The 11835-nt window shown below is 47.0% G+C and overlaps 1 long non-coding RNA gene across 2 annotated transcripts; it reads left to right on the forward strand.

Moving 5' to 3' along the window:
* The first annotated feature begins 8965 nt into the window (after positions 1–8965).
* On the forward strand, positions 8966–11835 carry LOC111815898. Of its 2 annotated transcripts, none has more exons than XR_002820523.1 (3): positions 8966–9142; positions 10345–10482; positions 11746–11835. It is a non-coding gene; the product is annotated as an uncharacterized LOC111815898 (long non-coding RNA). The 2 variants fall into 2 exon arrangements; XR_002820524.1 differs by having other exon boundaries at positions 8966–9122.

The following is an 11835-nucleotide window of genomic DNA, read 5'->3' on the forward strand; positions in this document are numbered from 1 at the left end:
CTGGGCCATTCGAAGGCTGGTGCTATGGGCGGTAAAGGAGAATTTTTACAGATAAACAAGGAAGGTAGAAAAGACAGCAGAGTAATTAGACCAGGGAACGAGGCCAGCAGGTTAAATCTTTTTCAAGCCATGTTCCAAAAATTACCTAATTTTAGTGTGAGTTTCCAGAGACTCTACAGTCAGCACAGGAGACAAATACAACCAATGTTCCTTTCTGTTTGTATGGTCTGGGTCCCTGGCAGTTATTTCCTGGTCCAAGGACCCAGAGACAGCACATGCTGTGGCCTCTGCCACCTTTCTGTGCTTGGATATGCAGCCCAAATGACCCTCTTCCCCACCCGTACTCCCTAGTCCATCCTGGCGGTGCATTAGGTCTGAGAATGGTTCTCAAGCTGGCTCCAGGCCCAGCCCTACAACAGCATGTGGGGAGCTGGACAGAAACACAAATCCTCAGGCCTGAGCAGAAGTACAGACTCAGCAGGGCCCTGGGTGTGTCGAAGTCCTGCGCTCCCTGGCTTGTGGGCCTGAGCTCCAGGTGACATGCTCATGCCTTCCACCTGTCCCACATCAAGACTGTTCGCCCTCTGCTCACCCTCCTAGCAATCGCCATGCACGGAGAGCAGCGACTCTCAGCTACCTCTTAGCATCACCTGGGGAGCATTCCCCACTCTGTTCTAATGCACAGGCAAGGGCTTCTGGCCTGTCCACCATGAACTCTTAGCAAAGCTGGTGCCTGTCAGTGAGCACCTGGGTATTCTCCTCCTTCCTCCTCTTCCCAGCACAGAGGAGGTAGCTTGTTCCCTCCAATTCAGTAGGCAACAGGACAGACTCCTGGCAGGCGTCACCAGGGTGGGTGCTCTCCAATCTCCAACCTCCTCCCCCTACTGCCTGTTGGACTCTGGAAAGCTAAAATCGTCTTCCTAGGCCTCATTTGCTTCATCTGTAGGATAAGAATTATGCCAACATTTCCTTCCTTTCCTCAAATCAGTGAGCCAGTGATAGTCTCTTCAGGTCCTCTTGGCAGAAAGTAAGTCTTTGATTCTAAGAGCTTTTAAAAGGTCGGAACTTGTCTTTTGTATAGAGTTGCCAGTATCGATTTTTCTCTTGACTATGGGCAGAACATGTGAGTTGGTCAATTTTGTGTTTGTCTGGTATTTACAGCTATGAGCTGGCACACAAACAAACAGGTGCCAAAAAAGAAGCCATTGCAATGGTTGTTATTCTTTCTTCCAAGCCCAAACTGTCCCAATGGGGCCCAGTAGGAGACAGACTTCATGTTCAACCTGACTCCTCCAAGTTCACAGACATGTCCATACCTCAGCTTCCATTCAGCCATCCGCCCTTCCTCCTAACTCCTCTTTGCTGTCCAGCCCTGCAAACCCCGTGTGATAACCAGCCCATAATACTTCCCGGCCAGCATCAGCCACCCTACTCACTAAAATCCAGACTCCCATGAGCTACAAGTCAAGTGTTCCAGGAAGGAGAAGGTCAGCAGATCAAATGTTCCCTGAATTAGTTGCTTAATTTCTATTTTGTTTTTGTGTATGCATTTTTCTCTTCCATGAAAACAAAATCATTTTCTGTTACCTTCTCTTCCATATCCTCTCGGTAGTAATAGGATTACACAGGTCAGCAAATGAAGCCCTCCTTATTTTCTATGGTCCCTCCCCTCTGAGGGAATTCTCAGACCCCAATATATGTGACTACCTGTCACACACATGAAAGCACCAGACAGTTGAGTGGTTCTCTGGAGTCCCATTTCTCAACCCATTTTCTGTTGCAGTAACTGAATAGCAAAGTCTGAGTAACCAATCAGGAAAAGGATTATTCAGCTCCTGGTTCTGAAGGCAGGGAGGGATGTTCAAGATTGCGTGGCACACATGGAGAGGTCCTGCTTGCTGGCAGGGACTCTACATAGTCCTGAGGCACCGCAGGGCATCACAGGGCAAGAGAGCCCAAGCATCCTAATTCAGGTCTCTCCTCCTCAGTTGATAAAGCCACAGTCCTATTGGATTAGGGCCCCACCCTTCTGGCTTCCTTTAACTTTAATTTCCTCCCTGAGGCTCTACCTCAAAACACTTCACTCAGATCAAGTTTCTACGTCTTTGTCTTCACAAAGGGCATGGGATTTGTTCAGGAGTTTTGCTGGGGGCATTTAAGCCACAGCCACTTGTGTGTCCCTTAGCAGACTGTGAGTTCCCTGGAGTCAGGGGCAGGATTTCCCAGAGCTTGGCACATACAAGGCTAAAACATTGTTAAAGGAGTGAATGTGTGGGTCCCTATCTATCCTTCCTATCAAACCACGCTCTTTGCAGGGAGGCTGCCAACCTCATACACAAAAGCCTGGTTTGGATCCTTCTAGAGTCCTTGCTTTGTCATACGGAGTGTCTAAAGACAAAAGAAAGCATTAGATACAGAAAAGAAAGGAAAGCAGAGTTAGGAGAAAACACTGATAGTAGATATTGGGCAGACATTTATGTTGTCCTCCTGCAAGGCTAAGCAGCACTGCTAAATCGAAATATGGCTGATCATTTCCCAGGTAATTTCCTTGGGAATGGGGGGTACCTTTACGTGAACAAAGACTATGCAGTTTTTCTTTTCTCTAACAAAAGACAAACTCTCACTTTTTAAATTTGTATTTATGATTTGATAATTCCTTTTTTTATATCGGTTACCTTGCTTTCCCTGGGAAATGCCACTTCGTCTAGAAGAACTCATCCTGTATTCCTATTCCTAAGTGGCAACTTTTGATGCCAACGGTGGAACTCGGTCAACAGCTCATGTTTCAGCTGAAAATCAGGTATTGATTTTTGTGATAAGTGAACAGGAATAAGAGGATGTGATGTGAGAGCCTGGTTTATTTAGGACTTCAGGATACAGTGACATCTCAAGTATACAGGCTAGTGACGCCCCAGCAATGCCTAAGGCCAGCGTTGTGTCTTAAAACATATTCCTCATTCTACCAGTTTCTTCTTATTTTATTCTTTTCCTGTGCTCATTGATCTGGCCCCAGATAAGAAGAGGAGAGTCATCAAGGTAGCCCTCCACCTTCCTTTTCTTCCTCTTTTCCATCTTTCTTTCTTTCTTCTTAATTGTATTTTATTTGTGTATTTTGGGTATTTATGAGACAGAATCTCACTGTATAGTTCAGGCTGTCTTCGAACTCACCATATAGCCCAGGCTGACTGTGAGCTTGCAGCAATTCTCCTGCCTCAGCCTCCCGAGTGCTGGGGTGACAGGGGTGCATCACCTCACCCTGCCTTTCTACTTTCATCTTGGTCAGTGGAGTTGCTGGAACGCTGAGAGGAGCAGCTCCTCCACATCTGAGCAATGGCACTGGCTGGGACTGTGACTCAGCCGAACCATGTGTGTCCAGCATGTGCCACACCCCGAGTTTGATCCCCAGCACTGCAAAATACTAAATATAGTGCTGAGTTTCACTTTCTCTGTGAAAATAATATTTCTAAACTCTTACAGACTTCTACACTGATCACGAATTACTAGAAAAACAAAACTAAAAAAAGCTATTTGAAACCCAAGCCTTTGAGGCTGGGGATATAGCTCAGTGGCATGAGCACCCGCCTGACAAGAGCAAGGTCCTGAGTTTGATTCCTAGTACCACCCAAGCCCCCAAAAAAACCACCATACACCCTTAATGTTATTAGGTTCAACAGAGAGAAAACTACTGTCAAGTTGCTGTAAAAGTGTCTAAATGCTTGCTGTCAATTCCTGTACTCACCTCACGGGCCAGCCAGGAATGAATGGTCTGTAGATCAGACTCCAAATGCCACTGTCTTTGTTAAACAGCAAGAAGGACATCATGTGCCACATCGCAACCCTCAGGTTGGAGGATGGACAGTGTCTGTGAAGGGGTCCCATAAATCACACGGCAGCCAGGCACGGTGCCACATGCTTGCAATACCAGCATTCCAGGGCTCTGAGGCAGGACTGCAGGTTCACGCCCAGCCTGGGAAACTTAGTGACAAGGCAAGGACCTGTCTCAAATTAAAAAAAAAAGGCCAAAAGGACCGAGGATGTAGTAGCTCTGTGCAAAGGCCCTGGGTCCAATCCCAAGCACCACACGCACGAAGATCACATGGCCTAGTGCTGTATGTTATGGGTCAGTGCTGAAAGAAACAAGAAGACCTGATAAATGTAGCTTCAGAGGTCTCACTAAGGTTGGTCTCTCTCCAAGTGAGCCCAGAGCCTCAGAAGCATCTCCCATTTATTGAGGGCTAAAGGCCGGCTAAGGAATGTGCAGAATTACTTAAGTGAATACAAACTACTGTCTCTATTGACTTCCACCATTTGCCTAACACTAGGCTCACACAAATGCTAGCCGATAACATCCCAAGCAAGGGATCAAAGGACAGGGCGCCTGCAGGGGAAGCTGCTATGCACAGCCTGAATCCCAGCTTTCCAGGAATGTACTAACAAGAAGCAGCAGCTCTCCCTGGACTCTGTCTATTGTTCCCTGCTCTCTTGGGACATTAGGCTTTTGTCTCATATCTGTATTTCTGTAGCCTAGGGACACCGCAACTGTCTTAGCTATTTGTACGCCTTATGATGCTTTGCTGACTTCAAAGTCACCTAATGGTCCATTCCTGTCTTACAGCGTTTAAGAGGGAAGCTCAACATATGCATCCTCTTATCTCACATCTTAATAAACTAACTGAAACCCTCCGTACACCAAAGGGTACATTCTAGCATGAGTGCACATGTGCGCGCACACACACGCACACACACACACACCCACACCACAAAGCAGTATCATAGTGAAGCATATAGACTCTGAATCAGAGGACATTTGTAAGCTGTATCCACTTGAACTCATTTACTACAAAATACTCATGGTGATTATAACAGCACTGCCCTAAGGTTAAGACAATTCATGACATCGTACATGTGGCTCTTAGAAGAGCAGGCACAGAACACATGGACGGGACTAGCATTCTTTTTCTCGCCAGACTGAGAGGTCTATGTTGTCTTGCTCAGCATTTCCACCTGCAAGATGAAGATGGTTGTGCAGGTTACTCGGCACACGAAGCCCAGTCTTCTTTCCTCAGCACCTGGAAACACCTGTTGGTCGGTGGACTCCAAAGCAGGGCTGACCAGGTTCACTGCTGAGTAGTATCCCAACCCCTGCTGTTGCTGCCCTCTGCTGCCGCCATCGAGAATTGCACCTGTGTAGCAAGGCTGGTGAACTCAACCCAGGGGAGGAATGGCTAATGTATACTGTGTTCAGGAGTTAGTTGACTATACTAAAGTTCATTTTTTACAGTACCTCTAACATTAAGACTCATCTCTAGGGCTGGGAAAATGGCTCAGTGGAAGAAGCCCTTCCCTGGCAAGCGCAAGGGCTTCAGTTCAATTCCTGGTTCCTCAAAAAACAAACCAACAAACAAACAAAAAAAAAAGACTCATCTCTCATGACAAACTAGTGCTCATTTTTGTAAAAAAATCCTGTTTTTCTAGAAAAGTTTTTGTGTACTAGAGATGGAAGACAGGACCTCACGCATGCTAATCCCATGAGCTACACCAAGTCTCGAAAGTTATTTCCTGGTCAGTTGTGACGCGCTGTCCTCCACAGCGCCTTCCTGCACTGGTCACTGCAGAAGGCCAAGCAACCACCAGCAGTGGATGGCAGCCTTGTGTGTTAACGGGCCCTTGCGCACGAGGCAGCCTACAGCTATCATCAGAGGTCCCACACACCCGGGCAGCAGGGCACACCTATAATCAAACCCACGATACCTAGGCCATTAATTTTGACAAACTGACACCTCTTTTCTCCAGCAGGACATTTCTGTGTACAGTTATGCATCCTAAAAGGGGTTATGAAAACACACCATGATGGCCAAGTAATATAGGTTGAAAATAAGATTTTACATGCAGAACCTAGTCACCTGTGGTGACTTCAGATCCCTGAGGACTCTATCTTGATTTTCAGTGCAGGCTCTACAAATCCTGAAGCCACTGTTTATCCTTTTTTCTTTGTCCCAATAAACCATATGTAAATTTAGTGTTCAAATATTAGTAATTAAGACTGAAATGAAAGGCTTTGCGATTTCCCAGCTGTTGGCTACCATGTGGACCTTAGTACTTCGTCAGATAAGGCTGATGAAGTCGATGTAGCTTGTCAATTTATTATTATTCAAAAAGCAGCCACATTGTGAAAAGATGCAAACATGTCTATAATTGGCAATAATTGAGCTATACCCATTCTGCATGCCTTTTAGCCAAATCACCAAAATGATGGAAATGAGCCTCCCTCCGATTTGTCTCTCGTCAGATGGAGATGGGGCTTGACCCATGCAAGAGTTATCTGAATTTATACACCCTCCATTGTGTTGGGAGGCTTCGTGTTAATGTAACAAATACATGACATCAGTCAAGTTTAGAGGAGAAGCTCAACTGGGCATGGTGGTACACTTAGTCTCAGCTACTCAAGGGAGTGAGCCAGAAGGTTCCCAAGTTTAAGGCCAGCCTGGACAACTTGGTGAGATCCTGTCTCAAAATATTAAAGAGTGCTAGTGGTGAAGCTCAAAAGGAGAGTACTTGCCTAGCACACGGGAGATCATGGATTCAATTCCAAGCACAACAGTAAATAATAAAAGAGGAAAGGTTTATTTAGGCTCATTCAGGCGGTCCCATTGCTTTGAGGCTGTGGCAAGGCAGCATGCTCTGGGGCAGAGAGTGTGCCGCATCAAAGTTTTGTGCCTAATGTGGCTGGGAAGCAGGAAGGGAGGGACTGGCATCCCACGATCGCTTCATATATTGTTTTGTTCTGCTATTCGTGGTACCAGGGATCAAACTCAGGACCTTCACTTACCAGGCAGGCACTTAGCACTGAGCTATCTCCCTACCACCTCACGATCCCTTTGGAGGCCATTGGAACCTAAATCCTCCCTCAGGGCCCCACCTCCTGAGCTGAGAATCAAGTCTTTAACACACAGGCCTTTGGGGTATATTCTAGATCTGAACTATAGCACCAGTCCTACTTTGATGAGATTTTCGAGCAAGTTTAGTTGCTACTTAGCATGAAGCCAGTTGCCTAGTTACCATGTCCTGACTGGGTGTCTATTTTTTCTTCTCTAAAAGAAGGGCAATTGTTTGGGGTAGACAGTATCTGATACCTAGTATTCTATCAAAGTAAATCTAAACATTGAAAGATATGACACCAGTTCTTCATGTTTTGTCCCCTTCTTATGCTCCGAAGTTTAGCTCTGTGCATCACAGTTAATAGGACTACTGACCTGTAGGGTCCTTTTAACCTCAGGGTGTGATTCTTGACTAGCATTATGCCTTCTCTACTTTAGTAAGAACAACTGACCACCAGAGGGCAGTAAGAACACCAGGCTTCAAGGCTTGACAAGGTCACAAAAGAACAGCCTGATCGCACATTTAGGCAAAATGCACCTGTGATTCTTGAAATTCTTATTTCAATTATGTCCCTCAAAGTGCTTTACCCGCATGCCTTACAGAGATTCCGTGTTGTGCTAGAAGTCCAAGAGGCCATGACCTCCCACAGCTCAAGGCTAAACTGTGAGTTTAAGAAAGAATGGCTGCCCTTTCTCCCCACGTGGGCCCCCTTTTCACTCGCTGGGCCTGTGATGAGCACGAGGTGCCAGGCACTGTTCTATGAAATCAGGGTGCTTCCATTAACTAAGCAGGGAGCCTGGACCTCAAGGAACTGACATTCTGCGAGGACGAAGCCCAAATGAGTAAGTTATAGTAAGCGTCAGGAGGTGATGAACTGTGAGAGGAATGAAAGGAGATCTGGGCACAGGAGCGTGAGACGCAGGGCGAGACTGCAAATGTAGGCAGAATGGGGAGAACAGGCCTTGGGTAGGGGACACGGGAACTGAGAAAGACAGGCAGTGCAGCTCAGGATGGAAACTGTCCCAGAAGCAGGGAAGGACACAGGGCAGAAGCCTGAGTAGTAAATGAGGTCAGGCTGGGAGAGACGTAGTGTAAACACTCTGTTATACTGAGTGAAGTGGGAACCACTGTAAGATTTTGGAGGGAGGAGACTTCTTTAAAGTGTTTCACCTTAACTGAAAGATGAGAGCAGGCTTGAGGAGCCTGATCGCCTACGGAAGTTTCCAAATACTCAGTTTATCAGTTCATCAAAGAGCATAAAATGTAGGATGGCTGTGATGATCCTGCAAATAGCTGCGGGCTCAGTCACACTCGCCCTGCCACCTGCTTCACACACGTGCTCATTTCATTCCTTCGACACTTAGGATTTTAATTTAACGCACTCTGTTAAAGACAAAGGAGATACGGTAGGGTAAGGTCGTGACTGGCCCTCAGGTTAAGGTAAACAGAACCCGTGGAAGACAGAACTTCCTTCCTAAGCCAGGAACAGTCGCTTCTGTGACAGGTGACCCCAATGGCAGCACTGCCTTCAAAAATCAGTTTCCCTAACTTTCGTCCCCGCTTCTGACTCAGGACTACCTGCAGAAGGCCAAGCGCACCCCGGCCTGTCCCCATCGCCGCAGCGTTCCCCCCTCCACCTGCCCCGAGTTGCTGCTGCCAAGAAGCTAGCGCCAGGGCCTCAGGCGGCCGACTCTGGCTGCCGCGGGCTTCAGAGCTCGGCGGCCTCTCCTCCGGCTCGTTCCCATGTATTTCAGCACGCCGGCCTCCCCGGACAGAGCTGAGTCAGACGCACGGTCTGGGCCTCGGGTCTCCGCCACGCAGGACCTGAGGACAGCTGGTCGCTACACTCGGGGTCAGGAAGGGCTTGGGGCTACGGAGGCGCTGGGGCACGGGCTCATGGCGCCTGGGGAGTGGAGAAGGGACAGTCGCCGCAAGAGCTGGAGATAAGAGTCAAGGGACTCGCCCGAGCGTCCCACGCTCACCGCGGCGGGGCATGGGCGGAGCTTCCCGTGCACGCTCTCTGCGCACGCGCATACCCAGCTCCCGCCCACCAGGGCTGACGTCACATCCGGTGGCCGGGCCGGGCTGGGCCGGGGGCGTTGTCCGCCCGGGTCACCGCTCTGTGGCCTGCCAGGCGCGCGGGTGTCCAGGCACCGCCCGCCCACGCGCGCCCCCGAGGCTGCGGTGCAGCAGCGCCCACTGCCGGGTTTCCGCTGTCTCCCGTGGACCTTTCTCCCCCCCGGGTGTGTTTCCACTGCTGGAGGTGAAGCGTGCAAAGTGGCGACGGAGGGACCTGGGGGCGAGGACCCGGTCGTGCTCAGCCTTCCGGGCCGGGGCGCGCCCGGGCAGCAGGTGGCCCTGACAGGGTTTCTGCCAGCCGCCGCCTTTGCCATCACAGGGCCGTCTTAGAGTGAATGGGTGGCTGGACAACAGGGAACCTTGAGTGCTTTTGAAAAGCACATCCCGGCTCATTCTGTATTTTAATGTTTTGCGTTCTTTTCGTAACTCTTAGCACTGTGTTTCCTAAACGAATCCTCATCTTCGCTGTGACCGAATGGTTCAGGGCATCTTTTCAATAAGGAAGAAACCTCAGGTCATGGGGTTTCTAAAGTAACTGAGCCCTTCTTGCCCCAGCATCTGAAGCGATTGAGTGAGGCAGTGCAGTATTTTTGCAAAAGGCATTACGACTTCACTGTTCTTGAAACACCAACATAATTCGAGTTTTTCTTAATGCGAGATGGCCAACATTTGGAGAGTTCTCGTACAACAGCCGGGGATCATGGAGCTGTTAAGTCTTCGGGCCAGATTTTACCTTGCTTTTCTACCTCCAGTTTTTGGGGTGTCACTTGTCAACTTGCCCGTTCCTTACTCTCTTCTGGTTATAATTTAACAGTGTGGATCCACCGTGGCTTTTGACTTTTGATAGTTACATTTGATAATATTGTGTTTAAAAACAAAATAAGGGAGGAACTTGTGACTTGTTACTTTTTTGTGATTTAAATTTTCATGTTACAAAATACCCACTTTAGAAAGCACAGCTAAGTAAAAGACAATTCAGAGCGTGTGTAACCCTATTATCTAAAGATCATTATTGTTACTATTTTGGAACATAGTCTTAATTTGCAGTGCATATTTTGTTAAACAGTATCTACTGCTTGGTAGCCACTTCCTTCAGCATCGTACACTTTTGCCTGTCTTCCCTTTTCAGTAACTTACTTATTTGCATGTTCTTAATGGCTACAGAATGTCCATTGTCTAAGGACCCTTATGCAGTCTGTTTTAGCAAAGTGTTGTTGGCTTGAGTTTTGGCCAAGGTGCATAGGTGAGGTTGTGTCAGGTGGATAAATGTGAGATTAACATGAAGCCCCCTGCCAGAGCAGGCGCTGTATCATGGTGCATCTGACTAACTGAAAAGGTGGAGAAAATCCTTGGCAGATTTTCCAGTTTGTCATTCTTTGTCTCTAGGTGTTCCTCCCCACCAAGAATGAAACATGACTGAAGACTCGCAGAGAAACTTTCGTTCAGTGTATTATGAGAAAATGGGGTTTCGTGGAGTGGAAGAAAAGAAGTCACTTGAGATCCTCCTGAAAGATGACCCCTTGGGTGAGTTTCACGTGTTTCCTTAAGCTTATAGGTTCAGCTGGGTGTGATGGTGCGCACCTGTTATCCCAGCTACTTGGGAGGCTGAGGCAGGAGGATCAGAAGTTTGAGCCCAGCCCTGGCATCTTAGTGAGACCCTGTTTCAAAATAAAAGCAGAAATGAGCTGGGGTGTAGCTCAGTAGGAAGGCCCTGGCTGCAGTCCACACACACATGCACACAAAAGCTTGTTGGTTGTCAGCCATTGCAACTATTTTGAAATAAATATCACCTTCAGAGACATCCGGGATGTTACTTGTTATATTCCTCAGGGATATGATGACATTGGAATGGTATGTTTGAGAAAAGTTCTAGAATTTTCAAAGTTTTGCTTCTCTGACAGGTTTTTGCAAGGCCTTTTAAACAGTGACATTTGTCCTCGCTGACCCTTTGTGCTTCCTTCAGTTTTAGATATGTCACCATAGCTTCTAGATAAACACGCGGTGACTTCAGTCACGATTTTCTTTTGTGGAAATACTAAGACTGCATCGTATGTCGATATTTTACTTTATCTTAAACTAGTGATAATAAAATCAGCTGTCAAAGTAAAGTAATTTGAACCCTAGTTAAAAATGCTTACATTTGTAGGATGCTATTTATTTGTTGTTTTATTTTGTTTTGTTTTATTTGTGCTGGGGTCAAACCCCAGGCCTCACATTTACAAGGCAAGTGCTGTGCACCTTACCCTCCATAGAGTGCTTTTAAACTTCAGAAACGATTCACACCCGATTTTTGGTCTCATTGTGGCATATGTATTTCAAGTGTGTCTGGCATTACAATGCTGCTTTGACAAGGCCAGGACTGCCAAGTGTGATTTCTTAGGACGTGAGGGCTGGTGGTACACAGCCCTTTTCAGCTGGGTTAACTTGGTGGCTTGCTGGCTGCTTTGAGCTTCTGTATGTTCAGAACAACAATTCCCCAACTAGGCTTGTAATGTGGACAAAATGAGATGAGTTATTTATTAACTACCACTAATGTTATAAGGAAGGTAGTAATATATGCAAAATGCCTCTCGTTCTATAAAATGCTAATTGTTTTAAATAGCTAAGTTGATACAGATCTAGGCTAGAAATCAGACCAATATATTGCCTTTCCTAAATTTGCCAACCATATGGTAGCCTTTCCCTGAAAAAATGTCTCAACTGTTCTTGCAATTAGAAAAAAAAAAAATGTAGGTGTACGTACCTTCTTTAACCTGAAGAGCTTCTAATTGTTTTTTCTTCCTCTAGATATTGAGAAGCTTTGTACTTTCAGCCAGCGCTTCCCTCTCCCGTCCATGTACCGCGCACTGGTATGGAAGGTGCTTCTAGGTATGAGAC

Source organism: Octodon degus, unplaced genomic scaffold (assembly GCF_000260255.1).
Source record: "Octodon degus isolate 3935 unplaced genomic scaffold, OctDeg1.0 scaffold00023, whole genome shotgun sequence".
NCBI classification, from domain to species: domain Eukaryota; kingdom Metazoa; phylum Chordata; class Mammalia; order Rodentia; family Octodontidae; genus Octodon; species Octodon degus.